The following is a 12,794-nucleotide window of genomic DNA, read 5'->3' as shown; positions in this document are numbered from 1 at the left end:
TTTTCTTTCATGAGGTCCCTTCGGTTTCCCTGTCTCAACTTCAAAGATTATATTCATAAAATACAAACGGCTAAATAAAACAGTGTTGATGTTTTCTTTTGAGCTTCCTTAATCATTAAAGTGGATCAATTGCATAGATAATAAAATCAGGGTAAATGCATTTTAATTCGGGTTAAAAGATTCTCGTGTCTAATGGCCATAATATTACTCCTGTAAAACGATAAGATAATAAAAATGATTGAAAGAAACAATTTTAATTAAAGTGAAATATAATGATTAAAAAAGCAAAATGAATATATTTCTCCCATATAAGAAATTCATTATGGAAAAAATAAGTGAAAACCAGGAACACATAAGCCAATAAGTGAAGTATGCTATATTTTCACCTGATAAAGAACGCAACAAAATATCATTACAAAAGAATGCACTTTTGTTCCATAAATCAGGGTTTCTCACATAACCAATTGTGCTGTTTATGTCACTTACATTTGAACTAAGAATTCCAGCTTCTGTGAGTTAGAAAACATCATAATTCTGTATTTTTATATTTTACATTTTTTTTAAGAACATCACACTATTTTTCAAGCAGATTTATAACATGCTTCACTTTTTGCCTTCCCAGCATTGTTTGTCCACTTCCCTGTACTCCACCCGTTTGGAGAATGAATAGCACGCTTAAAAGTCTTTGCAGCTTTGGCAAATGGAACTTGGTATTTCATTTTAGTGTATATTTCTTTGATCACTGGTAAATTGAGCATGTTTTCTTTTCTTTTTTTTTTTTAATTTTATTTTAGAGAGACAGAGAGAGAGCATGAGTGGGGAAGAGGGGCAGAGATATAGAGAGAGAATCCCATGCTCAGGGCAGAGCCCGACATAGGGCTGGATCCCACCACCTTGGGATCATGATCCGAGCCAAAAAGACAGGAGTTGGACGCTCAACCGAGCACTAAGGTGCCCTGAACATATTTTCATAGGATTATTATTCATGTGATATTTTCTTCCTGAAAATTGGTCTTGCTCTTTGCTCACATTTTGTGTTGAAGTTGAATTTTTTTCTTAAGTTTTCATTTTAATTCCAGTTAGTCAATATACAGTGTTATATTAGTTTCAAGCGTGCAATATAGTGGCTCGGCAATTCCACACAACACCCCATGCTCATCACAGCAAGTGCCTTCCTTAATCCCCACCACCTATTTCACCCATCTTCCCATGCCCCTCCTTTTTGCTAACCATCAGTTTGTTGTCTACAATTAAGAGTCTGTTTCTTGGTTTGTCTCTCTCATTCTTTTTTTTTTCTTTTTTTTAATTTTTTCCCTTTGCTCTTAAATTCCACATATGTATGAGTGAAATCATATGGTTTTTGCCTTACTTTTACTGACTTATTTTGCTTAGCTAAATTATACTCTAGCTCTATCCATGTCCTTGCAAATGGCAAGATCTAATTCTTTTTTATGGCTGAATAATATTCATATATATGTATATGAATGTATATGTATATGTATATGTATATGTCATGTATATGTATATGTATAATATTCATATATATGTATATACCTTATACTTTATACTTGCATATATATGTGTATATATATACCTACATACGTACATACTTACATACATATATGTATAAAGAAGAAGTGATATATATTCCTCTCCTTTATTCACTCATCAATGGATGGACGCTTTCATATGGGCTGCTTCTGTATCTTGGCTATAGTAAATAATGCTGCTCTAGGAGGGGTGCATGTATCCCTTTGGATACATGTTCTATTTTTAACTATTTGAGGAAACTCTATACTGTTTTCCACAGTGGCTGCACTAGCTTGCGTGCCCACCAACAACACATGAAGTGCTCCTTTTTTTCCACATCCTCACCAACATCTTTTTTTTCTTGTGTTGTTGATTTTAGCCATTTTGACAAGTGTGAGGTGATATCTCATTGTGGTTTTGACTTGTATTTCCTTGATGATGAACATCTCTTCGTGGGTCTGTTGGCCATCTGTATGTCTTCTTTAGAGAAATGTCTGTTGTTTTCTGCCCATTTTTTAACTGGTTTATTCAGTTTTGAGAAGCTGAATTTTATAAGTTCTTTATATATTTCGAATACTAACCCATCATCTGTATGTCATTTGCAAATATCTTCTTCTCCCATTTGGTAGGTTGCCTTTTAGTTTTGTTGATTGTTTCTTTGGCTGTGCAAAGCTTTTTTTGATGTGGTCCTAATAATTTATGTTGGCTTTTGTTTCTCTTGCCTCAGGTGACCTATCCAGAAAAAAAGTAGCTATGGCCTATGTCAGAGAAATTACTGCCTGTGCTCTCTTCTAGGATTTTTATGGTTTCAGGTCTCACATTTAGGTCCTTAATCCATTTTAAATTTATTTGTGTGTGTGGTGTAAGAAAGTGGTCCAGTTTCATTCTTTTACATGTTACTGTCCAGTTTTCCTAACACCGTTTGTTGAGGAGACTTTTTCTGATATATTATTTCCACTGCTTCATTATCAGTGTACATAATTCTACATTTTTTAACATGTGCTGACCCAATCTAAAACTCTTCAGTTCCGGTTTTAACTATGTGTGAAATAATAGCTAGTAAATATTCTTGCATAAGAATGATTCCTAGTTTGAATTTAAAGGAAAGGCAGTGTTCATCAACAAATCTTGCATGGTATTTATTTAAATTTCTCTACCTTAATTCCAAGACATACTTCTGATCCCACACAATTTACCAAGAACTTAACTATTTTGTTAAAATTTGTTTTTGAGAAAGGAAATTTGAGAAATTTATCTGGGAAACTAAGATTAAGTAAGTAATCAAGGTATCCTTTATATTATTGTGAAAGTTTGTTTATTATATAGAAAATTGTGTTTGTATAAATTTATAAAAAGACACATTTATTATATGTATTCATGACTTCAAGACAGACAAGGAAATTAAACTTGTTCTAGAAATACCATTCAATCAGGATCTTAAAAATTATACACTACCCACCATTGTGCCTATCATGGGGAATTAGAAATTACCCCCACCTTTTAGCAGTGAGTGGTCAGAGACCATACATATAAGTGTGTGTGTTTGTGTGTGTGTGTGTGTGCGCGTGTGCTAGGGTTTTTCGCTTGTTACTTTTTTTTCCTAGAAGCAGATATTGAAATATAAATTGGAGTGTAAAAGAATTATTTTGGCGTACAAATGTCATGATGGAAATGTGAATAAATGATAGGGAAAAGAAGGTAGTCCTACAGGGTGCATTTCAGTTGGCTATTGTGATCTGCAAATAGAATTGAATCCACTGAGAAAACTCCAGAAAGTGGAATAAAATCATACCTCAAAATTATTTCACTTGAGAGGCAAGGGAACTATATATTTATCCATCCACTCTCAGGGTGTGCTGAAACCTCAAAACACTCCCAGCACTAAAAGTTCACAGACAAAAGGCTTTTGTGCTTCCAGAAAAAGTCCTAAGGTGCAAGGATGCAGAGATCGGCCCTGGAAACTAGGCATAATATACTGAACTACTTGTAGTGCTGGGCAGAGCACAGCAATAAAAGCCACTGTCTTTACCTTACGTTAGTCAGGCCTTATATTAAATGCCCAACTCTCTTAATATTATTGCTTCTTAAATGTTGGTTGTAATTAAAAACAACAACCAACCACAAATTATAAGATGATATAACGAACTGCTACACTTGGTCCTGAGGTTGGCCACGGCTGATTTTCTTTATATTCCTCTTCTACTGCTCCTGTTAAATTTCCCTCAGCTCGAGTCGGCCCTTTAGCTAGCCAAGAGCACTGGCACAGTGTGATAAATCATACCTTCATGCCTGAGGGTTCCAATCCTTTGGTTACCATGTCCTTGTCAGAGTGTGTTTCCTGCAATTGTCATTTAAGATTTGACTGAATGAAAGCACTAAGAGGTCCCCCAAGGAATCTCCTGAGCTCCAGATATACTTCTACCTACCACCACTGCACAATAGCAACACCATACCCTTGTGATAATTGTGGTCAGGTATTTCTGCCAGTATAGTAACTTTTTTTTTTTTTTTTGAGAAAGAGGGGAGAAAGAACAAGGGAGAGAAGTAGAGGGAGAAGGAGAGAACGAGAGCGAGGCAGAGAGAGAGAAAGAGAGAGAGAGAGAGGGAGAGAGTCTTAAGTAGGCTCCATGCTGGGCATGGAACCCGACATGGGGCTCAAACTCACAAGCCTGAGAGCATGACCTGAGCCGAAATCAAAAGTTGGATGTTTAACCATCCATCCAGGTACCCCTTTTTGATTGTTCTTTTATTGGCATGAGGAGCTCAAGATAACTAAGTTAAGTCGATAATTTTAAGTTTCGCGAAATCCTTCATATGTTCTTGAGTAAACATGTCCCTCCTCTCAGAACTAACACCTCTAATCCAGAATGCCAAAAGTTGCTCAATGAGGTAAAAATTAGTCAATTGTGTCACTGGTAACAATGGCGAAAAGGCAAAAATATTCTATCAGGAATATTACAGGTATTATTTTCAAAGCAGTCCATGGACATTGTCCTCATTATTATACCACCTTTGCCATATTGTGGATTGCTTTCCCAAGGGACTGTTCATGATCCTATTAAAATAAATCTGTCAACTTGTCCCTGAGTAAATTTGCTGGCGAGGGCACCACAGACAGAGAAGGAAAACACAAACACGTAGCCATATGCATATCAAAGCAAAAATTGCACAAGACAATGTTAAGCAAGCAAGGAAGGCCTTATTTAAGATTACTACAATAGGGAAGGGGACTGAATTTAAGTCCATGAAAACAAAAGACTGGAGAGTTTTTATGCATTGGGATTATCTAGGAGAAAAGTATTAGAGGACCGTAGGGGTAGGGTCATCAGTGGTATATGTCCAGCACATTGAGTTATTCCTTAGATTGCAAATGTTTTTCTCTGTGTTCAATCTTTCTACATTTGCTAATTGCTGCTAATTGAAGTTTGGCTCCTACCCTCCTTCAGCGACTAGGTAATAGGAGAATGATCTCCTTTGATGTTTACATTTCAAAGAGATTGTTCTTAGGTCCTTAGACAGACATTTCCTGAGTTACAAAACTGGAAAGAGTTGGGGAGAAAGTTTGCATACATTTCAAAGGGACAGAACAAAAATTTATAATTGAAAGTTTTCTAAAGTAAATGCTATAAAAAAAAAAAAAAAAGAAAAAAGAAAGGTTAGGGGCTGATAGTCTGGAAGAAAAGTGTCTGAAGTTTAGCCAAACTGAGGAGAGCTTTAAGGTAGGTCTTGATCACCCAGGATATATATCAATCCAAAATGAATGAATCATTTGCCATTCAGGAGTAGAAAGGATCCAATGTAATCAATCGATCACAGTCTACACATTGGCGAACTGAACTCCTCAAAGGAAGAGGCCATACCTAAGGCTTAGTCTCTACTGCCTATTGACTGAGCATTCAGCATTCAGCGGCAATATTACAGGCTCAGTTGAGAGGGAGCCCATGTTGTTGGGCCCAGGCATATTCACAAAGCTAGCTATTATGGTCTTTCTTTTCATTAGGACTACATGTAACTAAGGGTAACTGAGGATAGGATATTTTTGTTGTTTTCTATTTTTTGTTTGGTTTTGTGTTTTATTATTTGGTGTTTTAGCAAAGCTACAATTAGTAAACATGTACTACATCTTTGCTCATGTATTGCAGGCCTATTTGTAGGACTAATTTTCCCCTGAGTTGTTCGGCCAGTAATGTTTATACTGACACTATTCTATAGATAATTTTGAACAATTAACTCAATGAAGCTAATTTCAGGGATGGGAGATGTTTCAAAGCTGTGCTACAGTGCCTTTAATGGCCATGGGTTTTTGTTGTTGTCGTTGTTCATTTTGACTCCTGGTGCATAGATCTTCCAACTTTCAACTCAAAGTACAGAACTTCCCCATGCTTGCATTCCTAGAAACCTAGAATTAGCAATAGGGTTTAATTAATTAATTAATTAATTAAATCCTATCACAATAGGAATACATGCTCATGAATGATGATTTCATATTCAAGAATGTTTTTGATGTTTTACATTGATGTTTTTGATGCTTTGTAATATTCTTCTTAATAGTCAAAATTCCAAATAACCCAAATGTTCATGATCAGTTGGATTTATCTATAAATTTTTGTATATTAGTACACAAGCCATGAAAATACATGACCTACAGAGAAATAACTCAAAAATGAGGATGGATCACGCAAACAGCATGTCAAGTAACTATGGTTAGATCCAAATGAATAGATGCTATATGATTCCAAGATAAAGTACAAAGCAGCCAATGCGGCACTTGGGTGGCTCACTTGGTTAAGCGTTTGACTTTGGCTCGGGTCATGATCTCACAGTTTGTGAGTTCGAGCTCCGCATAAGGCTCTATGCTGACAGTTCAGAGCCCAGAGCCTGCTTTGAATTGTTTCCTTCCCTCTCTCTCTGCCCCTTCCCCACTTAAGCTCTGTCTCTCTCAAAAATATTTAATTTTTTTTTTTTACTGTTTCTTTATTTTTGAGAGACAGAGAGAGACAGAGTGTCAGCGGCAGAGGGGCAGAGAGAGGGAGAGACAGAATCAAAAGCAGGTTCCAGGCTCTGAGCTGTCAACACAGAGCCCGATGTGGGGCTCAAACCCACTAACCGTGAGATCATGACCTGAGCCGAAGTCAGACACTTAACTGACTGAGCCACTCAGGCGCCCAAAAAATAATTAATATTAAAAAAGTTTTTTTAAAGTACAAAGCAGCCAAGACTATGGTATTATGTCAGAATTCAGAATAGTGTCTATTTTGAAGAAAGATAGTGGGACTGTGATTGGAAGGAACATTAAAGGGAATTCTAGAATGCTGGCAAAGGCCTATTCTTTACCTATTTCTGATTACATAGAAATTTCTGTGAAAATCATGGAGCTGTATGATCGGGTTGTATATAGTGTAACATATTAGAGCTCACAAAAGAATTTCAGAAATTAAGATGTCACAATTACACAAGCAAATCATTCTATCTCAAAACATGGTTAATAGTTTTTTGTGGTTTTTTTTTAGTACTTAGTACTTTTAATCGGTCACTGAGGTCTTTCTTTTCTTTTGCACACAAAACTATTAGGGGTTTTGCCATTTGGATACCTCTGAGATTACACTGTGGGTACACATGGCTCCAGATACTTGATGAGACTCAAGGTCAGAAAAATAGTGATTTGGGTCAATTATATGATTACAGAGCTGGTGTTTCCAAGAGAGTTCCAGAGGTCTAATCAGCCCAGTAGTGACTGAAGGGCTCAGAGGCTTGCCTGCCCAGAGTTTACTTGGCTATAGGGTTTCTGAAGTTCCTGATAGCAAACTTAGCCTTACTGCCCAGTTCCTCTTGATTTCTGAGGTGCTGGCTGTACTTGGCTAAGTGCTCAGATCAGCAAGGTATACCAGTCTTGATCTGCCCTGAGCAGATCCCCACCCACCATGCCAGCAGTGAAGGTGTCTTCAGTCTCCCCAGAGGTATGTAACACCATCATGAAGCCCCATGTATTTCCTGGACCAGCTCACATGCCTGAAAAGACTTAGTCATGCCTGAAGACTTGGTCATGACTTGGTCATGGAGCCAATGTGGTTCACTTTAAGCAAGAGGCAGTTGCAAGATTTCCTTGATGAAGAACTTGTACAGGTTGGTTCAACTTGTCAGATGTGATGTACCTACTGGAGTCATCAGGCAACTTGAAGTCCAGATCTCACTTTCCTTGCTCTGAAGAACTCCAAAGCAGCAACATCCATGCCAATGGTGACCTTACTGGTGTAAGTGGCTATCTCGATTCCATTCTTCAGCAGCTGCAGGGCTTCTTTATTTTCTAGGATGTTAGGAGTAAGCATGCTTCCATTGCCTACATTTGGTGGAATCTTTCCCATATTTCTTCTTGATGACATTCTTGAGGTTGTGGTGAACCTCCATCTGATGCATATGGTTTTCTTGACATTTACTGCACCAAATGGGAGGATCTTAACTCTTGTATGGCCAGCTCTTTGCCAGCACTGTTGATCATACCAATGACTTTAAACTTGCCAGCCAAGTCAACAATGTGGAGCTACAGGGGCACCCCGTTCCCCATTCTCAACAGCTCCAGGTTTGAAGATAGACAGAGACACCCCTCTGTCTATTCCATTTGTCTTTATCATCACTCAATCTTTCTCTTGTTCAGGTTCTTGCTAAGGCGAGTAGGTGCAATAGTTTTGTTGATGTGCTCAACAGCTTTTGAGACGCCTTTCCCCTTCTAGCATGTTTACATCATTGTCAAGGAGTTCTAAGGCCTCATAAACACCAGTTGTCACTTTTGAGGTACAGAGATCAACCTGAACGGTGGGATTCCCATGAGGGTGAAAGATCTCTCTGGCATAGATCTTGAGACTAGACATCGTTAACTTCTGGCTGCTGGATCTCATCATCAGGGGAAAAGGAAAAAGGGAGCTGTAGACACCAAGGGTGACTATTAAGCTGCAAGGTCTGGTGCACCAAGTTCCCCCTGAGCCCCTCTCTGTGCTGTCTGCCCCAATGACCCGTCTTGCTCCCAGGGACCTGATCATCTTATTTTTAAATGGAAACTTACAACATAAGGCCATTTTCTAACTCAATAATATCGGTCTACTCTGTCAACACATGTAGAATTGTCAGAATACTTGCACTTAAATAGTGCATTTCATTATACCTTTTCAAATACATTGCCAAATATGTATTTTATGAACTAATAATAAAGGGAATGCAATTAATAGTGGGGGTACTTCAACAATATTAAATGTTACCATGTATTTCTAGAATCAAATCCAAAATTTACTATTTTCCAACCAAACTTAAAATACTTTGACTTTGGGGGTCTAAGTGGCTCAATTTGTTGAGTGTCTGACTCTTGATTTTGGTTCAGGTCATGATCCCAGGGTCGTCCTGGGATCTGGCTCTGCACTGAGCATGGAGTCTGCTTAAGATCTCTCTCTCTCTCTCTCTCTCTCTCTCTCTCTCTATATATATATATATATATATATCTCCCTCTCTCTCTCTGTCTCCTCTCGCTGCCCCTCTCCTCCACTCTCACTCTCTCTAAAATAAATAAATAAATAAATAAATAAACAAACAAATAAATAAATAAATAAAATTAACAAAAAAAAACCCTTTGACTTTAAAATAAGCAAAGGGAAAACTTGGAGAAGAGAATAATATAAAAAAATAAGATAATTAAACTTATTATAGCATAATAAAACTCTTGGTAAAATCCCAGTGTACCTAAATGATTCAGTTGATTAAGCTTCTGGTTTCAGCTCAAGTCATGATTTTGTGGTTTGTAGGACTGTCAGCATAGAGGCTGCTTGGGATTCTTTCTTCTTCTCTCTGCCCCTATTCCACTTGCATGTGTGGGTACACTCTCTCTCTCAAGATAAAAATAAAAAAAAAAAAAACACTTAAAAAAGAAAATAAGTCATGGCAAATTCCCATTATTGAATTTAAAACTTAATTGCCAATTTAAATTTTTTTCAATTTTTCATGACTTTTGGAGATAATCACTATTTATATTAACATTTCAGTTTTAGGAAATGTTGCCTATGTAAGATCAATACTGACAATTAAGGAATCATGATCACCATCAATTTTTTGGCCATTTATATGTCTTCATCCTCTAGTCAGAACACCTTTTCAGTTTCATTAAAAATGTTATTATCAACTGAACATTATTATTTTATTATGGATTTTGTTTTTAATCTTATATATAATAGGTTCCATTATTAACAGTTAATTCTTGTGATAAAAAAGGGAAGATTATGTCTTTTTTTTAATCTTTATTTATTTATTTAGAGAGATAGAAAGAAAAGCAGGAGCAGGGGAAGGGCAGAGAGAAGGAAGGAGTCAGGGAATCTTAAGGGGGTTCTGCACTGACAGGGCTCAACTCACAAACCATGAGTTGAAATCAAGAGGCAGATGCTTAACCGACTGAGCCACCCAGGTGCCCTGGGAAAAAATGGCCTTAATATTTTGTGCAATATTAATACAGATAAACAGACTTTATCTTTTCCCCCATCCTTTTTGCACTTAAACTCTATGAATGTTTTTTATGGAAGAGATGTGTCTCATAAACAATAGATGCTGATTTTTTTTTTTTTTTGGTTTTACCCAGTCTGACATTGTCAGTTTTAATTAAAATATTCATTGCATTTACTTTGAATGCAGTTATTACTTACTTTAATTTGTGTCTATAATATTTTATTATTTTTTGACCTACCTGAGGTTTTGTTTCTTCTCTACTTTCGCTTCTCTTGGATTAATAAAATGTTTATTATTTTTATTATTTCATCATTTTCCCTCTATTTACTTATTAGACACAATTTTTCAATTGGTTAGCTGTTAATCTAGTATTTAACATGCATTTCGGACAAATGATGCATTGATGCATGCCACTAATTTATCAGTACCCAGGTAGATCAAGAAGCTTAAGATTATTTCAACCCATTTACTACTTTCTTACCTTTTAAAACTCATTTGCATGATATTTAATTCGCATATACATAACACTACAAATACTAAATTCTTTGTACTATTAATATTAATTTATATTCATCTGTTTTCTCTTTATATATAATGTATACCCACATTCCTTCTTTGTGAATACCTTATTTTAATATTTCTTGCATTGAAGATTTGTTGGTGATAAATTACCTTTTTTTATTTGACTAAAATAATCTTAACTTCATATTTCTTTTTATTTTAAGTGTTATTTTCACTGGCTAGACAGTATTAGGTTGTTCACTATTTTTCTTTTTTTTTTTTTTTTTTTCAGCACATTAAACATGCCACTACTTTGTTTTCTGGCTTCATTGTTTTTGCTAGAAACTTAGTTGTAAGTCATACTGTTGCACTTCTGAAGTTACCTTGCTTTCCTTTCTTCTCTGAGTGTTTTTGAGATTTTCTTTTTGTCCTTTATTTAGAGCAGTCTTATTGTGATATGCCTTTTCCCCCTTTGTTCATTTTATGTGTCCCCTATTCAATAGGTAAAGAATTGAACTCAGCATTATCAAGTTGATGCCAAATATTAAACACAGAGCATAATTTTGACAAAATAGTAAGAAATTTCAAAAATAGTACACCTTGGAAAGTTTACCTGATAGGATATGTGGTATTTTAAAAAAAATAAATTTCCTCTAGTTTGCAGATCTTCTTGAATGTGGTCATTTATTTGGGGTAAATGCCTAGAAATGGCCTAGCTAAGTAAAATGCTAAGTGTTTGTTGTGTAAGAAACTGCCAGACTGTCAAAGTGGCTATTCCATGTTACATTCCACTAGTAATTTATATGGTTAATGGGATAGCACATTTATTATATTAACTCCCTGAGTGTTGTACTTCATATGCCACTAACTTGATATAGAAGTTTATTTCCCAAAAATCTTCAGTAAGTGAGGAATAAAGAAAATGAGGCCCATAATTGCTCAAATACAGGTTATATAAAGATGATTTATACTTTTTATTTTCATTCATTCACTCATTCACCTTTTCATTTACTTGACTAGATTAATGTGCCTTTTCTGTGTTTGGTACTAAATGAGTTGTAAAGGTTTGAGGAAATGATATATTCTTTGGAGGGAGGCAGATTCTATATAAAAGTTTACGAAATCCTTAGGTCACTAAAATAGATTATAGATTTTTAAGTGCTCTTTGTGTAGCTTGACCTTCCTGAAAATAAGTTCCTAAACATTGACAAGTGGATGACAATCTACAGTATCCTCATGTAATCTTTGTTATATTATAGGTGAGATCATTAGTACGAACAACTGAATTGGCCATATTAGGGATTAAGGAGTTAACTTTTTAAATTAACTTGTATTCGAATACATGTTAATGTTTTAACAATAAGCAAATAAGAAAGAATATGAGCAATTTTTAAGGGAAAATGGAAGGACTGGAAGAAGTTAAAAACATTCCCTAAATAGATATGTAAATAGAAAAAAAACGTCTGAGACACTCAAGATGGATTTAGGGGTTCCAATTTTCATGTAAAAAGAGGTTTAGATTACCAGATATTTGAAGAGGGAAAGGAAAAACCTCAGAGAAGAATTTCCAAATGCAGGAAAACACCAAGAATCTTCAATTTGAAAGGCACAAATGAGTAATAGAAGAATGAATGGTGTTCATATGTAGACATGTCTGAATAAGCTGATAAAACTAAGGATCAAAAAAGGTTACTGAAGTAATAAGAAGAAAGAATAATTATTTTTTTAAGAATGAGAATTGAATTAATATAGAATCTAATCAGGACCTATGAATACGATATGACACTGGGATAATAATACAAAATTATTGAGGGGGCATATTTTGGATACAGAATTTTAAAAATGCTTAAACCATTAAAAATATGAGACATAAAAATTATTTCAGGGGCACCTGGGTGTGTCAGTTGGTTAAGTGTCTGACTTCGGCTTAGGTCATAATCTCACGGTTTGTGAGTTCCAGCCCCATGTTGGGCTCTGTGCTCATAGCTCAGAGCCTGGAGCCTGTTTCAGATTCTGTGTCTCCCTCTCTCTGACCCTCCCCAATTCATGCTCTGTCTCTCTCTGTCTCAAAAATAAATAAACATTTTTAAAAAATTTAAAAAAATATTTCAGACATGGAAAGTTTTAGAGTATTTAGTTCCTCTGCATCTAGGCCTAGGAAAATAATTTAGAAAGTAGTTTTATTTTTAAAAACTCAAGAAAAAGTGAAGATATGAACTCTATGCAAAAAAAAAAAAAAGTCCTGAAAAGGTACAATCTGAATATGAATCAAATTGAAATAAAAT

General features: G+C 35.6%; 1 pseudogene; it reads right to left on the bottom strand.

Annotated features, from left to right (window-relative positions):
* Positions 1–7,296: 7,296 nt before the first annotated feature.
* LOC102956591 lies at positions 7,297–8,396 on the bottom strand (annotated as a pseudogene).
* Positions 8,397–12,794: the final 4,398 nt, after the last annotated feature.

This window comes from Panthera tigris, chromosome B1 (assembly GCF_018350195.1).
Source record: "Panthera tigris isolate Pti1 chromosome B1, P.tigris_Pti1_mat1.1, whole genome shotgun sequence".
Classification (NCBI taxonomy): Eukaryota; Metazoa; Chordata; class Mammalia; order Carnivora; family Felidae; genus Panthera; species Panthera tigris.
Note: the sequence above shows the minus strand (reverse complement) of the source record. Positions and strands in the feature narration are given on the sequence as shown.